Genomic DNA, 12,489 nt, shown 5'->3' on the forward strand with positions numbered 1-12,489 from the left:
AAATTAGCCTATTTTCAGAAAATAGTTAATTTGACAGTTTCTTTTCCTCTTTCTTTCTTTCTTTCTTTCTTTTTTCTTTCTTTCTTTTTTCTTTCTTTTTGGTGCTAGCACTGAGGGTTGAACTCAGGGCCTCACATTCTCAGCCTTTTTTCACTCAAGGCTAGTGCTCTACCATTTAATCCATAGCTCCACTTCTAGCCTTTCAGTGATTAATTGGAGTTAAGAGTCACCTGAACTTTCTTGTCCAGGCTGGCTTCTAGCATTGATGCTCAGATCTGAGCCTCCTAAGTAGCTAGGATTACAGGTGTGAGCCATCAGCACCCAGTCTTAGGCAGGTACCTTTCAAATGACCTGGCAAGCTGCACTCCTAGATACTTACCCAAGAGAAATGAAAATTTCTATTTACAAAAAGACATGTATACCATTTTTCATAGAAGTTTGATTTTTAATGATTAAAAACTAGAGTTAACAAAAATGGTGCTCCCCAGGTGAGTGGTTGAATGAGCTGGGGTCCATCCATCCCCACCATGGATCCTGCCCCCCTTCTCAAGCTCTTGATGTTGGGAGAATGAACCACAGATGCACAGAACGGCTTAGATGGATTGCAACACCATCCTACCAAGTGCCAAGACAGACTATGGATGCCATACACTCTGATTCCATTTACATAACATTCTCAAAATGACAAAATCATAGCAATGGACAATAGGTTAGTGGTTGCTGAGACTGTAGGATGGTAGAGAAGAATGACTATGAATGCTTGGTACCACCGGGGCTTTTGTGAGGTTCTATCTCTATGGTGGATGCTATGAATCTAGACAACAAAGTGATAAAGGGCTAGACAGTTGTCCTTCAGTCTTTATGAGTGGTTCCAGGACCTTCTTCAGATATCAAAATCTGTAAATGCTCTATATCTATAAAATGACATAGTATTTGCATACATGTGTATGCCCATTTTCCTGTATACTTTAAATTATCTTGGTGCTAACTATAGTCCCTAATGAAATGTAAATGTATGGAACAGTTGTTGTACTGTTCAGAAAATAATGCCAAGGAAAAATCTGTATATGTTCATTTCAAGTTTGGTCATCTGGCTTTATAGAACCTATGCAGACAACTATTCACATACGATGTACCAAGTTAATTCCTGGCTTTCATTTGGTACTAAAGTTTTGCAAGATATTGTTACTGCGGGAAACTGGGTGAAGGACATAGGAAATTTCTATATTATCTATTGTTTAAAAATAACATAAAAACAATGGCAAAAGTAAAGACTTCTTCAGAAAGAAAAAGCGAGTGGGTGGACTATTGTGCACATCTCTGGACTCTTTAGTTGCTGTGGGGCACGATGGATATGCCCAACACTTGCTCCAGAGGAGGTGCCATGTCACCAAAGCAGGTGTATGCAATGCCACCCTCCTCCCTCTCACCTTTCTCTCTCCTCTGCTTCTCCATCACTCTCTTAGTGCATATACTGCTGTGCCTTGAGGACCAGTGATGAATAAGATGGAGACTTCCTCCTTGGCAGACACATAGAGTAATGAGTTACAGCAAGTGCTGGCCCAGCTGGCTGATCTGGAAGCCTTCTGGATGACTAGAGTCTTGAAGTGAACCTGGAAGAAGGAGGTGGAATCAAAGAAGCAAAGATAAAGGGAACAGCTGGTGTCAAGGCCTGCAGGTGAGGTTGGCAGGTTGAGGCTGGGTTGAAGCTGGTCTGGCAGTGAGAGGCAAGTCAGAGGCAGAGGAGAGTTGGAATGTGGGGAGGGCTCTGTATTGACATAGAGGAGGTGAAATTTATTCTAACATCTCTTTGACAGAGCGAAGGTCAGTCAAAGGCATGATCAGTTGAATATTTCAGAAAAATCCCCCAGAACAATGGATAGGGCAAGCTGAAGGGGAAGGCTGGAGTCCAATCAAGAGGGTAGTGTGTGTGAGAGTTAAGGAGGCCTGAAGACCACAGGCAATGGGTGTGGGGAAGATTGTTTAGAAAAATGCTCTTGGGGTACAGGGATAACTAAAGTTGCGTAGACACAATGTGGTTGTAGTGGTTCCAGATCTGCAGTAGCTGCTTCCAGGCCTCCTCTAAGAATCTCTGGAAAGTCATTCAATCTAGTCTGCCAGATTCTCCACATCATCTGGCCCCTGGGACATAGTGAGCCTAGTCCTCCTCTAGAAGACATTGGTGAGTCACGTGCTGAGATAGGGACCTCTTGGTCCCAGGCAGATTCAGCTACAACTAGTGAGGCCCCAGGAATAGGTTCCACATGGAATGATGACATTCTTCTATGAGCATTGTCATTTGTGAGTTTGCCAAAGGCAACTTCAAGGATGTACTATGTGCATGATTCTCTCTCATGTGTAGAAAAAGTTATCGTGTCAGGCAGCTCTTAATTTATTAATTATCTACCCTGAGGAATTCATAGAATTTTTGTTTTTTTCCAGAGCAGTGTTTTCTGTGAGTAGGAGCCTATATGTTTTCCTTTGCATGTGTCTGCAGAATTAGGCTCTGCCCAGTGGGTGCTGATCTGAGAGGTTCTGGTGTTTGGGTGTCAGAATTGACTGAAAGCTACCTTTGTTTCTGCACTTACTAGGATTTTTATTACCTTTCAGCACTCACATTTGGTTGTTCACAAGCTATCTTTGCATCAATGATATTTACTTGTAATGTTTATGACATGTGATGCTAGTATATAATATACTCTAATATACTGGAATGCTAACCAGTACTTCTACATTCATATTTTCTGTTACTTCTACCCTCCTTTGTTCAAGTGAATGAGCTTCCTGCTTTCATTTCCTCAAAGAATAGATGAGATCCATGATTTTTGACCATAAAAAACCTGGACTTGCTTATAAACCAGCTGATTTGGTGTAATGCTTGACCACCTAGCCTAGGGAAAGTCTTGAAGCCTATTTTTAGGGTGAAATATGGGGAATCAGAAAAGAACATGAATCTAGATTCCCCATAAGCTCCTCCCCTACAGGCACAATCTCCATGGACAAGGAGTGGCAGAAATTCCACAAAAGGTTTGAGAGAATGGAGAAACCCCTGCATTCTCCTGCCACCATGCAGAAGGCAGGGGAAGTCTCTGCCTTCTTCTCTGGCCAGTAGTCCAGGGGAAGCCTCAGAGGGCTGCTCCAACATGGGAGAAAAAGCAAAATACTATTTAGTGTCTGTCCACCTGCCTGAGCTGCCCACCAAAGCTGAGCATCCTAAAGCCTAAGTCATGGAGATGGCTAATGTTTCTCCTATGTATCGGGACAGATGGGTGATGATGCCATAGGAGTGATGTAAGGAGCAAGAGAATGGAAAAAGAAGAGAAGGGGCTGCTAGCATCTTACTGAATAGAGAACTGAATGGAGAAAGGACAAGTAGAAGGACCAGAGCTTTCTAAGAAACAGAAGCCAGTAAGAAGTAAGTGGCCCACTGGTGAGATCAGGGCTTGAAAAAGAAGTGAAAAAGATGCCAAGTGTTTCTGGCACAGTCAGGATTATGGGGTAAAGCGTGCATCTTTCAATCACTTTTATTTAAGGCAGCATTGTTGTGTTGTGGGGACAAAGCCCTTTGAATTGGACATTGTCAGATGTTTACTTAGAATGAACAAAAACAATTATTATGTTCTGTGTCCTCTGTAAAAATAGCAAAAGTGGAAAACATGATTTCACCGTGAGAGTGACGCTGGCCACCTGCATTTTGGTGAATGAATATCTATATCTTCCCTCTGTGCCTGCTGAGAGGTCTAGCCATGTGTCCAGAATGTTCACTAACTCCTGGAATCCTGTAATTGTTCAAGGGTGGACGATGCTGGCTATCGAAGCAGCACTGGCCAGCAGGAGAAAAGTGAGTTAAACACAGACAATGGCATATAAAGCCCTGGTCCAACCCAGACCTACTGCAGCCAGTGTCCATAAGAGAGAGAGGAGATGACAAGAATTGGCCAAATGTGTAAAGACAGACAAGACATTGGACAAATACACTTGCTCACCGATGAGTCCCAGCTCCAGTGCTGCACACCTTGCCTGCACTTGGATGGACCATGCTCATAGTTAGTTCCAATAGCAAAGAGGAGCACATTTTCCAAGTGCCAAATCTGTGACCAGCCTTAAAGTAAGGCACCGGGGGTCAATCAGACCAGTTCTCCTCCCTCCCCTCTGGGGCCAGAGTTGAAGGCTGTGGCTCTCAAGTAGCATCCCATCCACAGGAGGGCAACCAACCGTCTGTCTTCAGAGTGTCATCAATTGTTCACATAGTATCTGAGGAGGAAGTGACTGTTTTCCTAAGTGGCTAGAACTCCTCCCCTAATGCTAATCAAGACCAGGAGCAGAGAAACTCAGGGTAAAACTAGATCATGGAGCACCCCTCCCCCACCAAATTAGAATGGCTTTCTGGCATGTGGAGGTGCTGCTGGCTGTATAGGACAGGCAAACACAGTCTTCTAGATGGGGGATAATGGAGGATACTCACTTGTTCTACTTGAATTGAATTGGATGGGTCAAGGAAAGCTCTCTGGAATGAGGTATACATACCTAAGCTGTATCTTCAGGAGTAAGGACATGCTAGTCATGCATCTGTGTCACAGCCTTATAATCTAGCTGCTCAGGAAACTGAGATCTGAAGAACTTAGTTCAAAGCTAGCCAAAGCAGATAAACCTAAAATACTACTATTTATAGTTAACTACTAGAAAGTTGGAAGTAGAGGTGTGGTAGTTTGCCAATCTTGTGTAAAAAAGCCAAGCAAGAGACCAAGGCCCTGAATTCAAGCCCTGGTACCTGGTATACACATACACACACACACACACACACACACACACACACACACACAGAGGACTGTCTGGGCAGAACTGAAGCAGATGTGTAGGCTCTGGATTTGGAAACTGTTTATTCAAGTATATGTAGCTACATGTACACTTAGGTGTATAACACTCACCTGGCTCCACAATTACATTTCCGGTACATATGATGAATGTGGGTAGCAGAGGAGGCAGGAGATAAAGGGTGAGCAAAATTCATCATGAAGAGAGCAGGAGGAATATGGTAGAGAGAAGGGGCTGTAGGTGGAGTTCCAGTTGCTCCACATTCTCACCAACATTTGGTGTTTTGGATCTTTTAATCAGAGCCACTTTTATGGGTGTGTGATGTTGGCTCATTGTGGCTTTGATTTTCTTTTCCCCAAAGACTAAGGAAATTGAACATTATACAAATGTTTATTGCCATTTCTATATCTTTTTGTATCTTCTTTGTAGAAGATCATGTAATTCTTTATTCATTTATCAATTAAAAATTATCTTGAAGTAGTTGTGCAAAGAAGCTTCAACACATCAGTTTATGAGTAGAATGCATCTTGATCAACGCCATCCCTTCAGTCATTCTTTTCCATGTCTCCCAACTGCAGCCACCCCTTCAAGTTACTCTGTTCCATTTTCACATATGTACCTTTGATATTATCCTCATATGGCTTACCTTTCTTCTCTTTATTTGCCCCACTCTCCTTAGACAAAACATGTTTCAGCTTTCTGGTATTCATATCAGTTCTCAAAGAAGTTATGCCATTGGAATTGATCCCTGTAAACACCATACTTTAGTCAATTTGATTGTGTACATATGCATATCTGAAGAGTGCTTTCTTTGTTCTTTTTATTCCATATCTTGTGTGTTGTTCTGAAGCTCTCTGTCAGGTATCACCACTGTAAAATGAGTGGAGAGAGGAATGGTGGGTGAATACAAGCCCCCTGGACAAAACAGGTTCCAGCTTCAGCACTCATTTTGTTAAATTGTAAGTCAGTTGTTCAAAGGAGTTATACCATTGGAATCTGCCCCTGTGTATACTACACTTTAGTCAATTTGCTTGTGTATCATCCTGCATATGTTTTCATATATGCTTATAGTTTTGCTCTAACTACTACATATGGGAAAATAACATGTGCCATTCATCTGTCTGAGGTGAACTTAACTTCACTTAATGTAATTTTTCCCAGGCCCATCCATATTCCTGTAAATGACATTATTCTTCTTGACAGATGACTAAAATTTCATTATATAGCACATTTTCTTAATCCATTCATCCATTGTAAGCATTTGGGCTGTTTTCATAACTTGGCCACGGTGACTAATGCAGCAATGAATATGGACATACAAGTGTCTTAATTATATTATGAACTGTTGTGGGGCACATCCGCCCGGGTGCCTTGCATCATCATGAGGCGGTTCTAGCTGGCACCGCCTCTTTTCCCAGCTCTGGGACCCTGTGGCTGCTAGCCCCGCCTCCCACCTCAGACTGCAAGGCGCCAAGATGGCACTGGGGGAAGAACCAAGAGGCTGTCCTGAGGGCCGTGATGTAGATATAGGCCGTCCCTTAGGGAGGTCTCTTGGAGCTCCACCCTGATGGACAGCTCAGGCATCAAATCACAGCCCCTACATAGGTGCACGTATCCCTCCCCTTCCGCCACCCTCCAACCTGTGTAGAAGAACAGATCTTTTCCTGAATAAACAAGTTGGCTCGACCTGCTCCAAGGCTGCCCGTCTGTCCTCTGTGGAGAGGGGGGCTGGGTGGTGGTCTCTTAGCCCCCTGTATCCTCTTCCTGGACCCGTCCGTATGGGAAACCTCTGGTGGAGGAGGGGGAAGCCCCCGGCGCGGCGCAGTGCGAGGACGGGATTGAGGACGGGAGCGGTGACTACAGAGGTGGCATCGAGGCTGGCCTTCTCAGGTTTGCACTGGGGAGCCTCCAGCGGGGAAGGGGCATGGTGGAGGACATCCTCCATCTTGCCTGTCCACCACGCGTTCCGGTGCAGGGGCGCTTGGCTCGGGACCTGGGGAACTTGGCCCAGGCCCCTCCCTCCCCTCCAGGGCAGTGGAAGGGCTGCCCCCTCCCAAGCAGCCAGGCTGAAAAGGCTGGCAGTTGCCAGCCAGATCATGGCCTGTTTCAATGCTTTTGAGACCCTCCTCGTCTGGGAGTCTGAGACCCCCAAACCTACGTTTTGTAACATGAAGCTCAGTGCTTTGAGCACTTGGTCATCATGCTGGGTTTGAGCATGCTCCATCTTTTTTGGGGGCCCCCCTCAGACTCCAATTGGCCTGGCCCACCAAAAAGTTTTATCTCATCACGCTTTGTGCCCCACATTGGGCGCCAGAAAGTCAGGGGTTTTTAGCCTCCTGCACTCTCCTGTCTTGCAGGAGAGACGGGATAGCACACCCCACGTGGACGGGTCCAGGAAGAGGATATAGGGGGCTGACAGACCACCACCCAGCCCCCCTCTCCACAGAGGACAGATAGGCAGCCTGGGAGCAGGTCGAGCCAACTCGTTTATTCAGGAAAAGATCTGTTCTTTTTTTTTTTTTTTTGGCCAGTCCTGGGCCTTGGACTCAGGGCCTGAGCACTGTCCCTGGCTTCTTCCCGCTCAAGGCTAGCACTCTGCCACTTGAGCCACAGCGCCGCTTCTGGCCGTTTTCTGTATATGTGGTGCTGGGGAATCGAACCTAGGGCCTCGTGTATCCGAGGCAGGCACTCTTGCCACTAGGCTATATCCCCAGCCCAGATCTGTTCTTTTACACAGGTTGGAGGGTGGTGGAAGGGGAGGGAGACATGCACCTATGTAGGGGCTGTGATTTGATGCCTGAGCTGTCCATCAGGGTGGAGCTCTGAGGGACCTCCCTAAGGGACGGCCTACATCTACATCACGGCCCTCAGGACAGCCTCTTGGTTCCTCCCCCGGCGCCATCTTGGCGCCTTGCAGTCTGAGGTGGGAGGCGGGGCTAGCAGCCACGGGGTCCCAGGACTGGGAAAAGAGGCGGTGCCAGCTAGAACCGCCTCATGATGATGCAAGGCAGCCAGGTGGGTGTGCCCCACAAACTGTAATCTTTTGGATAAATATCCAAGAAGGATATGCCTGGATCATAAGGTAGTTCTATGTTGAGTTTTGTGAGGAAGCTCCAAACTACATAGTGGTTGTGGTAGTTTACATTCTTGCCAACAGTGTAATAGGGCTTCTTCCCCCCACATCCCTGTGAGCATTTGTTACTGTTCATATTCTTGATGATAGCCATTCTTACTGGGGTGAAGAAAAGCTCATTGTTTTGATTTGCATTTCCTTTATGGCCAAAGGTGTGGAGCCTTTCTATGTATGCATGTATGTACGTATGTATGTATGTATGTATTTACTTATGCTGGTACTGAGGCTTGAAATCAGGGCCTAGGAGCTATCCACTCAAGGATCATACTCTACCACTTGAGCCATAGTCCCACTTCCAGCTTTTTGCTGGGTTAACTGGAGAGAAGAGTTTCCTGCCTGAGTTGTCTTCAAACTGTAATCCACATAGCTCAGCCTCCTGAAATAATTGGCATGAGACACTGAGTTATTTATGTGTGCCTGTATTTATGTATTTTAATAGGCTTTTTGCTTTTCATTACTGACTTCCAGCGATTCCTTACACATTCTGGATATAGCCCTTTGTTAGATACATGTATCAGAAATAGTTTTATCTTAGCAATCACCTCTTCATTTTCATAATGGTATCTCTGGAAGGAAAATCTTTAAAAACTTGAAATCCCATTTATGGACTATCATGGTAGATCAATATTCAAACTGTAGGTAAATCAAAATTTAGAAATTAACTTATTCAACTAACCCATACTTATACATTAATATTGGTTTCAATATTTAATTATTTAACTTGTCCTGAGAATCATCACCATGATTATTACTGGGCTCTAATACAGGACTTCAGATGCATCTTAGGCTTTAAAAAATTATCTTTAAGTAGTTGTACAAGGAGTTACCATTCAACAAATCAGTGTATGAATATAATACATCTTGATTGATGTCACCCCTATATCATTCTCCCCCTTCTCTTCCACCCCTACCCTTCCTCTCAATTTTCTTAATTTTGTAGGATATGCATTAATTTTTATTTTTTAATATTTATTTATTTATTTGTTTATTTATTTATTTATTTATTTGCCAGTCCTGGGCTTTGGACTCAGGGCCTGAGCACTGTTCCTGGCTTCTTTTTTGCTCAAGGCTAGCACTCTGCCACTTGATCCACAGCGCCACTTCTGGCCATTTTCTATATATGTGGTGCTGAGGAATCAAACCCAGGGCTTCATGTATACAAAGCAAGCACTCTTGCCACTATGTTCCCAGCCCGGATATGCATTATTTTTTTTAAACATTTAATTTAACTTTATTGTCAAGGTGATGTACAGAGGGGTTACAATTACATACATAAGGTAATGAGTACATTTCTTGTCAAACATTGTTACCCCCTTCCAGGATATGCATTAAATTTTATAACTGCATCCCCATTTTCTCCCTCCACTTGTCTACCTATGTTCCCTTGACTCCACCCCGATGCCTATCAAGGACCTGTTTTCTGGTAGTCATTTTGTTGGACTGTGAGTTACCCTTGCTAAGGAATTATACCATTTAAATTGTCTCTTGAAAATATTATATTTCAGTTAATACATTTGTGTACACATGCAGGCAACCCCAAAGTGTTTATTAGTACATTTATAAATTAGTTCTAGCTTCCATATATAAGAAACAACATTTGTCCTTTGTCTCCCTGGGCCTGACTTACTCAACATGATTCCCCCCCGCCCCCAAGTCTTTCCATTTCTTTGCCAATGGTATAATACCATTCGTCTTAATAGATGAGTAAAATTCCATTGAACGTATATACCTGGCTTATATATCCTGAAACTGCTTTGCAAAGGGCATCTAGTATCTTACAAACGAAGTGCAGATTCCAAGAATCAAGTGGTCCTTATCCCAGCATTTGTTAACTTGTTCACAGCCTAACGAAACTCTAGAAACCTTTCAAAACACACTGTGTAATTCTGTCTCTGTTCTTTGTTTAGTCATCCATGTTTTTGGATACATAACAGAAAGATAATTATAGTATATTTCCAGTGAGCATTGACCAAGACTGGGTTCTTAATTTCTATAGGAACTAAAAAGTGATTTGTTGAAGGAGTGTAGGGAAAAGGACTGTTTGCTTTTCTGCACCTCTGTTTACCTGCCTGTAAAGCTAGCAAAGGTCAGACTACAAGTGTCTCACTAAAAATATGGGCCACATGCTAGGCTGGGAAATGGATATCATAATAGCTACCAGTTAACAAGTTCTCATAGCCTGGGGCCAAGGCAGCCAAAGTACTTCTGATCTTCAACAACAGTCTGGCCTGGTATTACTGCTTTCTATAAAAAGAAGCAAGTAGGAGAGGCTGGAGACTAAGCTTCAAACCCATGAACTTTTGTGAGATATAATCATAACAGACTGGATAATTAGAAGTGAGAGCGGGCAGGATTCAGACATGAGTGGGATTTAGTTGTCAAGCAATAGCGTTCATTCTGACTCTTCGTCCCCATCTCTCCTCTTTTCTTGATTGCAAGTTTAGAGCCTAGAGCTATATGACTAATACTAATGGAACCAGTGCCTATGACCCTAAGACTGACCTGTTGTTTTCTGATCTACTACTTTTTAGGCATACCAAAGACTGTTCAGGGGTTGCTCCTCAATATGCAGATGAAAAACACAGGTAAGTTGTCATCTTGATTTTTCTTTTGTTCTTGGAGCCTTAATTTTCTAGTGTGAAAAGGAAAGAATCTATTTATTTATTGCTAGAAGCTTTGTTCACATTCTCAGGGGTAATTGGGAGCCAGTAACTGATCCACTAAACAAGTATATCCTATAGGATTTCTGGTCACTGAGATTGATTGAGAGAGAGCTTTCCAGGTGATTCTTAGAATGGTAATCAATTCTCTACAAGAATCACTTCAAAAACAAGCAACAAAAATGGACAGGTCTGGGGAGAAGAGAATATGTCTGGGGAAGATGGACAGGTATAGGAAAAAAAACAACAACTGTTAGGGCTGACCTGAAAACTGGAGTAACTAAATATAAGTTTTTGTGTTAAAATTATAACAGCTTCTAAACTCTGGTGATGACTCCATGATAGAGGGCTGCACCCCCACCTGTGAGACTAATTTCTTATAGTTTGACATTTAAAAATGTAGGGAGCACTTGTTCACCTCTATACCTGGGTAACAACCATGGTAACAGACAGTAAAAAATGATCATAATCATAGACTATAGAAATAACCATAATAGTAGTAGAAATGCCATGGTAACTGTTGGGTTGGTTTACTTATGAATGAGTACTGGATTGTTTTAGCCTGCTCAAGCTTGCTTAGTGGTAATGGGAAAACATGGTCGCAATTGTTAAAATAAAGTTGGTACTAGGTCATCCTGACTGCAATATTTTGCTTCTGTAAACGGCTTGCTTAACCCATTTGTGACTTGCTCTACCCCCTGCATTAACCCCCTGCATCAGTGCTACGTGACCACCTGTTGTCAATTCCTGATATGGAGGCCAGTTCCTGATATCAAAGCCAAAATAGATAACTGAAAGGGTAGATAGCCAATAGAAATAGGACAAGATTGGCTTGCTAAATGCCATTGAATCAAATATCTGCCAAGTTGGAAATACCCTGCCCCTGTTGTAATCACAATAAAAACCCTGCCTATCTGAGGGTCAGGACTCTCAATCCAGATCAGCTGTGTCAGTGACGGTTGGGAGTCCAGGCTTGAGCTTGCAATAAAGACTCTTGTGCATTTGCATCAGTATTGGCTCCTTGGTGGTCTTTGGGGACCGGAAATCTAGGCATAACAGCTTTGGGGACTCGTCCGGGATCCCCCAAGACCCCAGGACACCCGAACCGGAGAGTCTGGCACTGATAGGTGAGTTTGTTTGTCTTGTCTTGTTTGTCTTGTCTGTTGTGACACCCAAATCAGTAATATTCTGTAAGGATGGCATAAGACTTAAGCGGACGCACAGGTGGGTCGTCAGCTGGGGGTTTTGGAAGACGTTCCAGGCCCCCTTCTTTGTAAAGTTCCTTCCTCACTCTGTGTAAGTAGGAATGAAGTGGGTTGCTCCCACGCAGCAGCGTAAGGCCGACATTCCCCATTCTGTTCTTCCTCCTCTGGGCGGAAGAAATCTGTTTCATGAAGAATCTGCTTTGTGTCTTTTTGGTGGTTTTTTTTTTTTTTTTGGCTGTTTGTATTTACTTTTCTGAAACTCATGATAAGATGGGACAGACTCAGACAACTCCTCCTTCTCTTCAGACGGACAATTTTAAGGACGTGAAAAGTTGGACACTTGACTTAGATATAGAAGTAAAAAAAGGGAAAACTAATCACCTTATGTTCTACAACCTGGTCTGGCAAGATTTGGTGGACCCGCCCCCCATCCCCCTCCTTCCTGGGTAAGGCCCTTTCTACCCTCTCAGGAACAGCTTCCAAGGAAGACATGGGACATGCAGCCGCTGCTGGTATAGAGTTCCAAACAGCCTCCCCCGGTCCCCCAAAATCTGGAGGATCAAGGGGAAGAGGAATCAGCTTCAAGTAATCATTTTCTTCCAACTGAAGGTATTTAAAGGTCAAAGATCTGTAAAATGCTCTAGTCAAAATTGGGCTGAGACTAGAGTCAAGTACT

The sequence above is a fragment of the Perognathus longimembris genome, chromosome 4, assembly GCF_023159225.1.
Source record: "Perognathus longimembris pacificus isolate PPM17 chromosome 4, ASM2315922v1, whole genome shotgun sequence".
Lineage (NCBI taxonomy): Eukaryota > Metazoa > Chordata > Mammalia > Rodentia > Heteromyidae > Perognathus > Perognathus longimembris.